We start from the raw sequence: 8,080 nt of genomic DNA on the forward strand, positions 1-8,080 counted from the left end.
TTGCTATGTGCCAAATACAGTCTTAAATATTTCACATCTATTAAACCTTTTCATTCTATAACACTCTTATGAATGCAAACTACTATTATCCCCACTTTACAGATGAGGAAACTCAGGAACTGAGAAGACAACTAAATTTCCCAAGATCATGCCAGTTGGTACATAGCAGAGCCAGGGTTCAAATCAAGGCAATTTGGCTTAGAAGTCCAAGCTCTCCACTCCTACAGTATATTGCCTTATGATCTTAATTAAGGGTCAGTACTTTGGTACCTTTGGTACCTTCTCCATTAATAAGTCATACTTTAATATGCAATTATAACTAATACTTTTATAGTGCTTCACAGTTTGAAATGATGCTACCTTCATAATCTTTGTTCCTTGAGACAATTGTGTGAGATTGTTGCTGCTGTTGTTTTTAAGTGCCATCGAGTTGCTTCTGACTCATAGTGACCCTGTATAGGGGATGTTGTTGTTGTTAAGTGTCATCAAGTCATAGCTGACTCATAGTGATCCTGTATAGGGGATGTTGTTAAGTGCCATTGAGTCAGTTCCAACTCATAGTGACCCTGTATAGGGTTTCCAAGGAGCAGGTTGTGGGTTTGAATTGTCAACCTGTGGTTCACAGTCCAGTGCTGATCCTACAGTGCCACACCAGGAGTCCCCCATATGGGGTAGTGACCCCGTATTGGGTTTCTGAGGAGTTCCTGGTGGTTTGAACTGCCTACCTGGTGGATTTTAGTCCAGCACTTATCCTATAATGCCACACCAAGACTCCACTGTGTAAACAAAATGAGATAGTTAAAGGAGCTTACAAATGGTGCAATCAAAACTTACAGTTGGGTCATTGGCTACCAAAGCCTGTGTTATTTTCACCATCCCCATGATGTTGTAACCAAGATTTAGAGGAAGAAGGTATCTATGAGGTATGCACTTCCTGACTGACTTGGGACCTGACCAAGTCCTTGAATTCTAAGTAGCTCTTGGACTGAGAGAAAAGAGGATGAGAAAATAGAGGTGGTATTGGGGGGGGGGGAGGGATAGAGCGGAAAAAGGAGATAGGAAAGGGTGTCTGTTAGACACATTATGGTGAAAGAAATTAAAGGACTTGGTGGTGGTTTGAGTATAAAAAGCAAAGGAAAAAATAGAAGCAAAGCTGACTCCAAGATTTCAAGTATAAGAAACTAGGAAATCATCATCAATGCCGTTATCAGAAACATGGATGAAATGGGAAGTGTGGTTTAATGGAAGAAACAGTGAGTTTGGCTACAGTCATGATGAATATCAAGTGACAGTTGGACATCCAAATGGAAAAAAAATATATAGAACAGATGGGAAGGGATATCCAGGAGGCATCAACTGAGAAGTAAAATTTGAAACTACGGTTTGATATTCTGGTGGCACTATGGTTAAACACTTGACTGTTCTCTGAAAGGTAGGCCGTGTGAACCCACCAGAGGCTTTGTGGGAGAAAAGACTGCCTAAACTGCTCTCATAAAGATTACAGCCTAGGGAACCTTAGAAAATTCTACTCTGTCACAAAGTGTTGCTCTGAGTCAGAATAGACTTGAGAGCCCACCCAGCACTGTTCCATTGAGAAGTCACAGGCTAAAAATGTAACAGAATGTGGGTCAAATAGTAAGCCTTTAGTGGAAAAACCCATATTTGGGAGAAGGAGAGGAAAAAGAGACAAAGTGGTAGAAAAATAGATGCAAAGATAGTATAAAGTTATGAACACTAAAGAAGGAAATAATTTTGAGAAGTAGGAAATGGAAGGCAGCCAAGAAGTATGAATTGATCATGTCACATAAAGTAATTCAAATGAAATGAGGATCGGGGCAGGATTCTTCATAGCATTCATCACAATTGTAATGAATTAACTGGGTAAATTAACTTCTTTCCCAACTATACTGTTGTTGTCAAGTGCTGTCCAGTCAGTTCCTATTCATAGTTACCATGAATAGGGTTTCCAAGAAGCAACTGTTGAGTTTGAACCACCGACCTTGGGGTTCAAGCCAACCTTGCGGTCCAGCGCTTTAGTCCACAGCACACTACACCAGGACTCCCCCCAACTAGATAGCAGGTGCATAAAAGCAGTCATCACTATTTTCTGCTGTAACTCCAGTTTCTAGCAGGGCCTGGTATATAGCTGGAATGAAATAAATATTTATTTAATGAATGAATAAATAAATGAATGTAATTGGACCTACTACTAACAGTACTGGTAACCTCAATAAAGTAATGGAGGTAGACATTATATTGTGAGAGGATTTAGATAATATGGGTGGCAATGGAGTAGGAGCAGGCTTTATTTATAATCACCTCTTAGTGTTTTTGCTCAAAGGAAAGAGGAAACTAGATCAAACTAAATTTCTATCTTAGTATGAAATATGCTTATCACATTTTGTTTTTCTGAGAGTTCTGTCTTATTTCCAGGTGACCTTCCAGAACTTAAGGTAACCACTAACTGCCACCGCTACAAGTGATGGAAATAATGGGACCCAACTGTTTTATTGCTGCCTTCAGTAGAATCAGATATCCATGGTTTAGGAATGATAGAAGATGTGAAAAAAGCATCCCAAGGAATCGGAGGTCAAAGGAAGCAACGATACTACTACTCACAGAAAGAGGTAACTAGGAATAAAAGCAGGTTGGAGGGAAGTTAATGAGTTTGGTGAAATCATCCAAAATGTGTGTGTGAGAGAGAAAGATAGAGAGAGAGAGAGAGAAAGAGAGTGAGTGACAATGTACATGCACACAACATATGGGACTTATAAAAATATAGTAACAAGAAAATTTAAAATAGGAAGTATTAAAGATGATTAGCTAAGTAGTTTACAATTGTCGACAAAATAGTCATAACATATGTCAGAGTATAAAAGAGGTGAGGCAAAACAAACTGCTCATCTCACATATTAAAGCTGCTTTTCCCCTTCCTCCCCTTACTATACTATGTAATTAGGAAAGTATTTTCAACAAAAGTATTAAACACATTTCTAGAACACTAAAAGGTAGAAAGAAGCCTCAATAATTTCATTCCCTAAACACACTAGAAGTAGCACAGTGGATCTGTAAGATAAGCGCTCGACTGTGAATCACAAGATGAGGCTTTCTGCTCCTGCAAAGATTTATAGACTCAAATACTCTATACAGGGTCGCTCTGAGTCAGAACCAACTTGACAGAATTGAACAACAAACGTACAAGAAAATGTCACAAAACCTGAATAAAGTAAGTGACAACACAGCAAATTGTTAGGAGAACTTCAGAGAAATTCTCTAGCAGAGAATTTCAGGAAATCATAAGAATATAAACATGATCCAACCACTAAAAGACCAAAAAGATTCACCTTTCCCTCATATTGTTGTCTGTACTTAAGTGTATGTATCTATGTGTGTATATATATTGAGGAATGTGGGAACTTAATTAAAGAATCAGCTAGAGTGCAATCATCGAACGGCTTCAGGCATTTGATTCATGGGGTGCAAATTGTAACAATCTTGTACTTAAAGCTCTTGTCTAAACAACATGCAAATAACTTGTTAGAAAATGAAAAGAAAAAAAAAAATCAATTCCAGTTCTTAAAAGACTTTTTAAGGAGGATTGCATTTAAGAAGTGTTTTTAAATGTGTTCCGATATAAAAATAAGATTTTCTACCTAGTCCTTTATGAAGCCTGCTGATGAGGCTTGCTGCTCCCATAAAGATTTACAGCCTCTGAAACCCTATACAGGGTCGCCATGAATCAGAACCGACTTAGTGCCACAACACCACCGCCCAGTCTTTTTAATGCTTTAAATAGATGATAGCTCCTTTCCCCCAGGCTCCCTTATCCAGTTTGACATAATAAAATGCAAAATATACTTTTCAGATATAGGAAAAAGCAGAGCATTGCTAATTAAAACAATTTAGCTGACGTTAAAGAAAATGGGGTGGGGGAAGCTGGTATGGCTTTACAGTGTACATATATTCATATTCAAAGTCAATATCTCATCTCCTTGTGGTATTAAAAAATATCATATTCATGTTGAAATTATTCCAGGCTGTTCAGACTTCAGCAATCTTTAACAATATCACAAACAGGACTAAATGAAACATCTGCAACTTCTCGTAAATCAAGTAAATGCAGAGGAAGCGGACTGAGGACTGCATATCTTATACATAGAGCTATCAAAGGTTTTTTGGCAAAGTGATACAGTACTTCTGCATTGAACTTGATTTATGTCACTAGGATACACATTTGTTCCTGAAGACATGTGTTGTTCAATATAATCTAGTACATTGGTTTATGTTATAGATTAAATTAAGTGTTAGTAACATGGGGACACTTACATTTCCCTCATCAATTCATCAAATTTATAGCAACCCAATGCTAAGACATCATATTTTATATATTCTTCCCTTTCTCCTTTAATTTATAAAATCCCATATGAAATAAAAGTAGAAGGATACTTTTCCTTCCTAACCAGCAAACAAGCCTCCCACCCAACACACACGAAATACAAAAATCAAGAAAGCATATAGCACTGTGGAGTTCTCCAAAAACATTATTCTTACCTCAATCTGTAGGTTAGAGCATTTGTACAGGTTCACTGTTTTTTTAGACCCAACGGTAGAATGCTGGATTACTTGACCCTCATGTAGTGTTGGGAGCAGGAACTTGAAAAACCAGCCTCTCGTGTTCCCACAATCTGTTTACATATTAAACACACCCAGTAGCACAGAATAATGTTTATCTGTAGGGGGCAGCTATCTAAGAAACTGGCAATATCTGCACAGCTGTGCTTTCAAAAAGGAATGCCTCAGTACATCAGGAGGGCAAAAGTCCTAATTGTTTCATCCTCTAAAACATATTTACGAAGAGTTTTGCATGAGATACTTTTAGAACCAATGTTTAAGGGAGATTCATTTTTAATATTCCCTTCTACCCAGGAAAGAGTCCCTGAGTGGTAAATAGCTAAAAGCTCAGATGATAACTGAAAAATTGAAATTTGAGCCCACCCAGCAGCAACTTGGCATATAGGCCTGATGGAGCTACTTCTTAAAAAATCAGCCAGCAGGACTGTTGGCAAGATGGCTGATTAGGTAGACCTGCTCCAAATTCCTTCTACCATGAATATATGAGACACCAAATGAAATAGACACAAATGATCATCCTGTGAACTGTCTCTGGCCTGACTTGGCATGGGCATCTTGAACGTTTGCAAGCAGCATTTGATCAAGACGGTGGCCTGATGATGCAGATGCACTGAAAGGGATCACATTAGAAGATCCTGGAAAAAGGGGGAGGAAATATGGAACAAAACTCCAAGACTATGGCAATTGGTCAACCCATATGGTCTGGAACTGAACTCATCCTCGTGGCTCAATTTTCAACTAAGCAGTAGATAGGTACATAGGCTGGACACCAACATTAATGAGGTATGCATACCATAGAATTATCAACCATTTATTCAAGGGCAACATTGTCCAAGGACAAAACTGAGATGGGTTTGGAACAAAGGAGAAATGGAAACAAGGAACGCAGAAGGAAGTGGGATAAGTAATGTTGAAGGAATTACAACCATTGGGATGAAACAAAGTGTGTGATGTATTGAATAAAATGATCTGCTCTGTGAACCTTCACTCAATTCACAATAAAAAGTAAAAACAAACAAACAAACAAAAAACAAAAGAAGCCAGTGAAAACCCTATGGATCACAACAATCTAATCCTGATGTGCATAGGGTTGACATGACTTGGGGGCTGACTCAATGGTAGGTAACAACAAACCAGGAAAAAAAAAAATCTATTCTTAAAGGATTGGGGAGGGGAGGGGAACTAACGAATACAAATGTGTCAGACAAGTTCTAAGTGCTTCACATATATCATCTCCAATATTTCCCAAACTTTATTAATCCACTGCCATTGAATCGATTCTGACTCATAGCTACCCTATTTAGGGTTCCTGCAACTGTAAATCTTTATGGGAGCAGACAACCTTATCTTTCTCCTGAGGAGCAGCTGATGAGTTTTAACCGCCCACTTTGCGGTTAGTAGTCCAACATCCAACCCTTAGCACCACCAGGGCTCAATAAACTGTATTGTTTTTGTCGTTTTTAAGGGCTTTGGAGTAGGGTCCAACTCATGGCAACTCTGAATATGGTTTTGAAGGCTTTAAATCTTTGCTGAAACAGAAAGCTTTCTCTTCCTCCCATGGAGCAGTTGGTGGGCTTGAATTGCAGACCCTGTGATTTGCAGTCCAGATCTCATCCTATAGAGCCACTGCGCTCCCTTAAACTTCAGTTGTTATATGCCATCAACTCGATACGGACTCATAGTGACCTTATTATACTACAGAACGAAACACTACCAAGTCCTGCACCATTCTCACAATTGTTATGCTTCAGTCCATTGCTGCTTCTACTGTCTCAACCCTTCTCATTGGGGGTTGTCCTTTTTTATTTTTCTGACCCCTCACTTTACCAAGCATAGTGTCCTTCTCTCCAGGGACTGGTCCCTCCTGACAAAATGTCCAAAGTATGACTATTGTTGTTGTCAGGTGCCATCAAGTCGGAACCGACTCATAGCGACCCCATGCACAGCAGAACGAAACAATGTTCAATCCTGGGCCAACCTCACTACCACTGCCACACTTGAAGCCATCAATGATGCCCCCTGGCCAATTCATCTCGTTGGGGGTCTTCCTCTTTTTCTCTGACCCTCTGTCTTACCCAGCATGACATCCTTCTCCAGCGACTGTTTCCTCCGGACAATATGTCCAAAGTATGAGAGACGAAGCTTAGCCATCCTGGCCTTCAAGGAGCACTCTGGCTGCACTTCTTCCAAAACAGATCTATTGGTTCTTTTGGCAGTCCGTGGCACTTTTAGTATTCTCCTCCAACACCACAGCTCAAAGGCATCAATTCTTCTACAATCTTCCTTATTCACTGTCTAACTTTTGCATCCATATGAGGTTATTAAAAATACCATGGCTTGGGTCAGGCGCACCTTAGTCCTCAAGCTGACATCTCTGCTCCTCAACACTTTAAAAAGTTCCTGTGCAGCTTAGGTATATATAATTATTACCCTCATATGACAGATGAGCAAACTAAGTGTTTTAGCCCATAGTCACTAATTAGTAAATAGTAGTACTTAGCAGCACCACAGTCACCAATTAGTAACTAGAGCACTACATGGTCAGATTCATTTCTAATGGTGACAGTGCATGGGACATGTAGAGAATTTAGGAGATCATTGTGCAGCAAGATGTGACTGCTCAGATGATTATTAAACAAGGGAGGTTTTCTTAGTGCTTGTGCTGTTTGTATTGCATCATGAGTTAGAGTCAGTGAAACGTTGTTAAGCTGATTTCCCCAAGATGGCTAATCTTTTATGTTATTATATTACTGTGCTATTTTTAGTTGTTGTGGCCCTTTGGGCTCTTTAGAAATTAGAAAAGAAAATGAATCAAGCTTAATTTACCGAGAGATTTATTACTTATTTATTTATCACTTAACTTATATTCAGGAGTCCTGGTGTGGTGCTGCAGGATAATGCACTAGATCACAAAGTCTGTTTGAACCTCAAAGTCATGGTTCAAACTCACCAGCCACTCTTTGGAAACCCTATACAGGGTAGCTATGAGATGGAATGGACTCAATGGCACTTAACAACAACTTAATATTCAAAGAGCCATACAAGATAATCCAATACAACACATTTTTAAAACCTCATAGAAATACATTTTGTCAGTCTTTCAGTTTGGATAATTCCTATTTCTCTCTTCAATTCTGTTAAGAGTTTGATTTACATATTTTGAGGCTCTTTCACTGAATGAGTAGATAATAACTCTGGCTTTGTCCTCTTGTTCAATGAACGCTTTAGTCATCCTATAACATCCTTACTTGTCTCTTATGCTGGTTTTTGCCTTAAATTTATTTTATCAGATATTAATATCACCACTCTGGCTTTTTATTATCATTATCATTATTATTATTATTATTGCTAATAAAAACCTCAAACCCACTGCCATCAAGTTGATCCCTACTCATAGAAACCATATAGGACAGGATAGAATTGGTCTTAAGATTTTCTGAGACTATAA

Source organism: Chrysochloris asiatica, unplaced genomic scaffold (assembly GCF_000296735.1).
Source record: "Chrysochloris asiatica unplaced genomic scaffold, ChrAsi1.0 scaffold00062, whole genome shotgun sequence".
In the NCBI taxonomy this organism is placed as follows: domain Eukaryota; kingdom Metazoa; phylum Chordata; class Mammalia; order Afrosoricida; family Chrysochloridae; genus Chrysochloris; species Chrysochloris asiatica.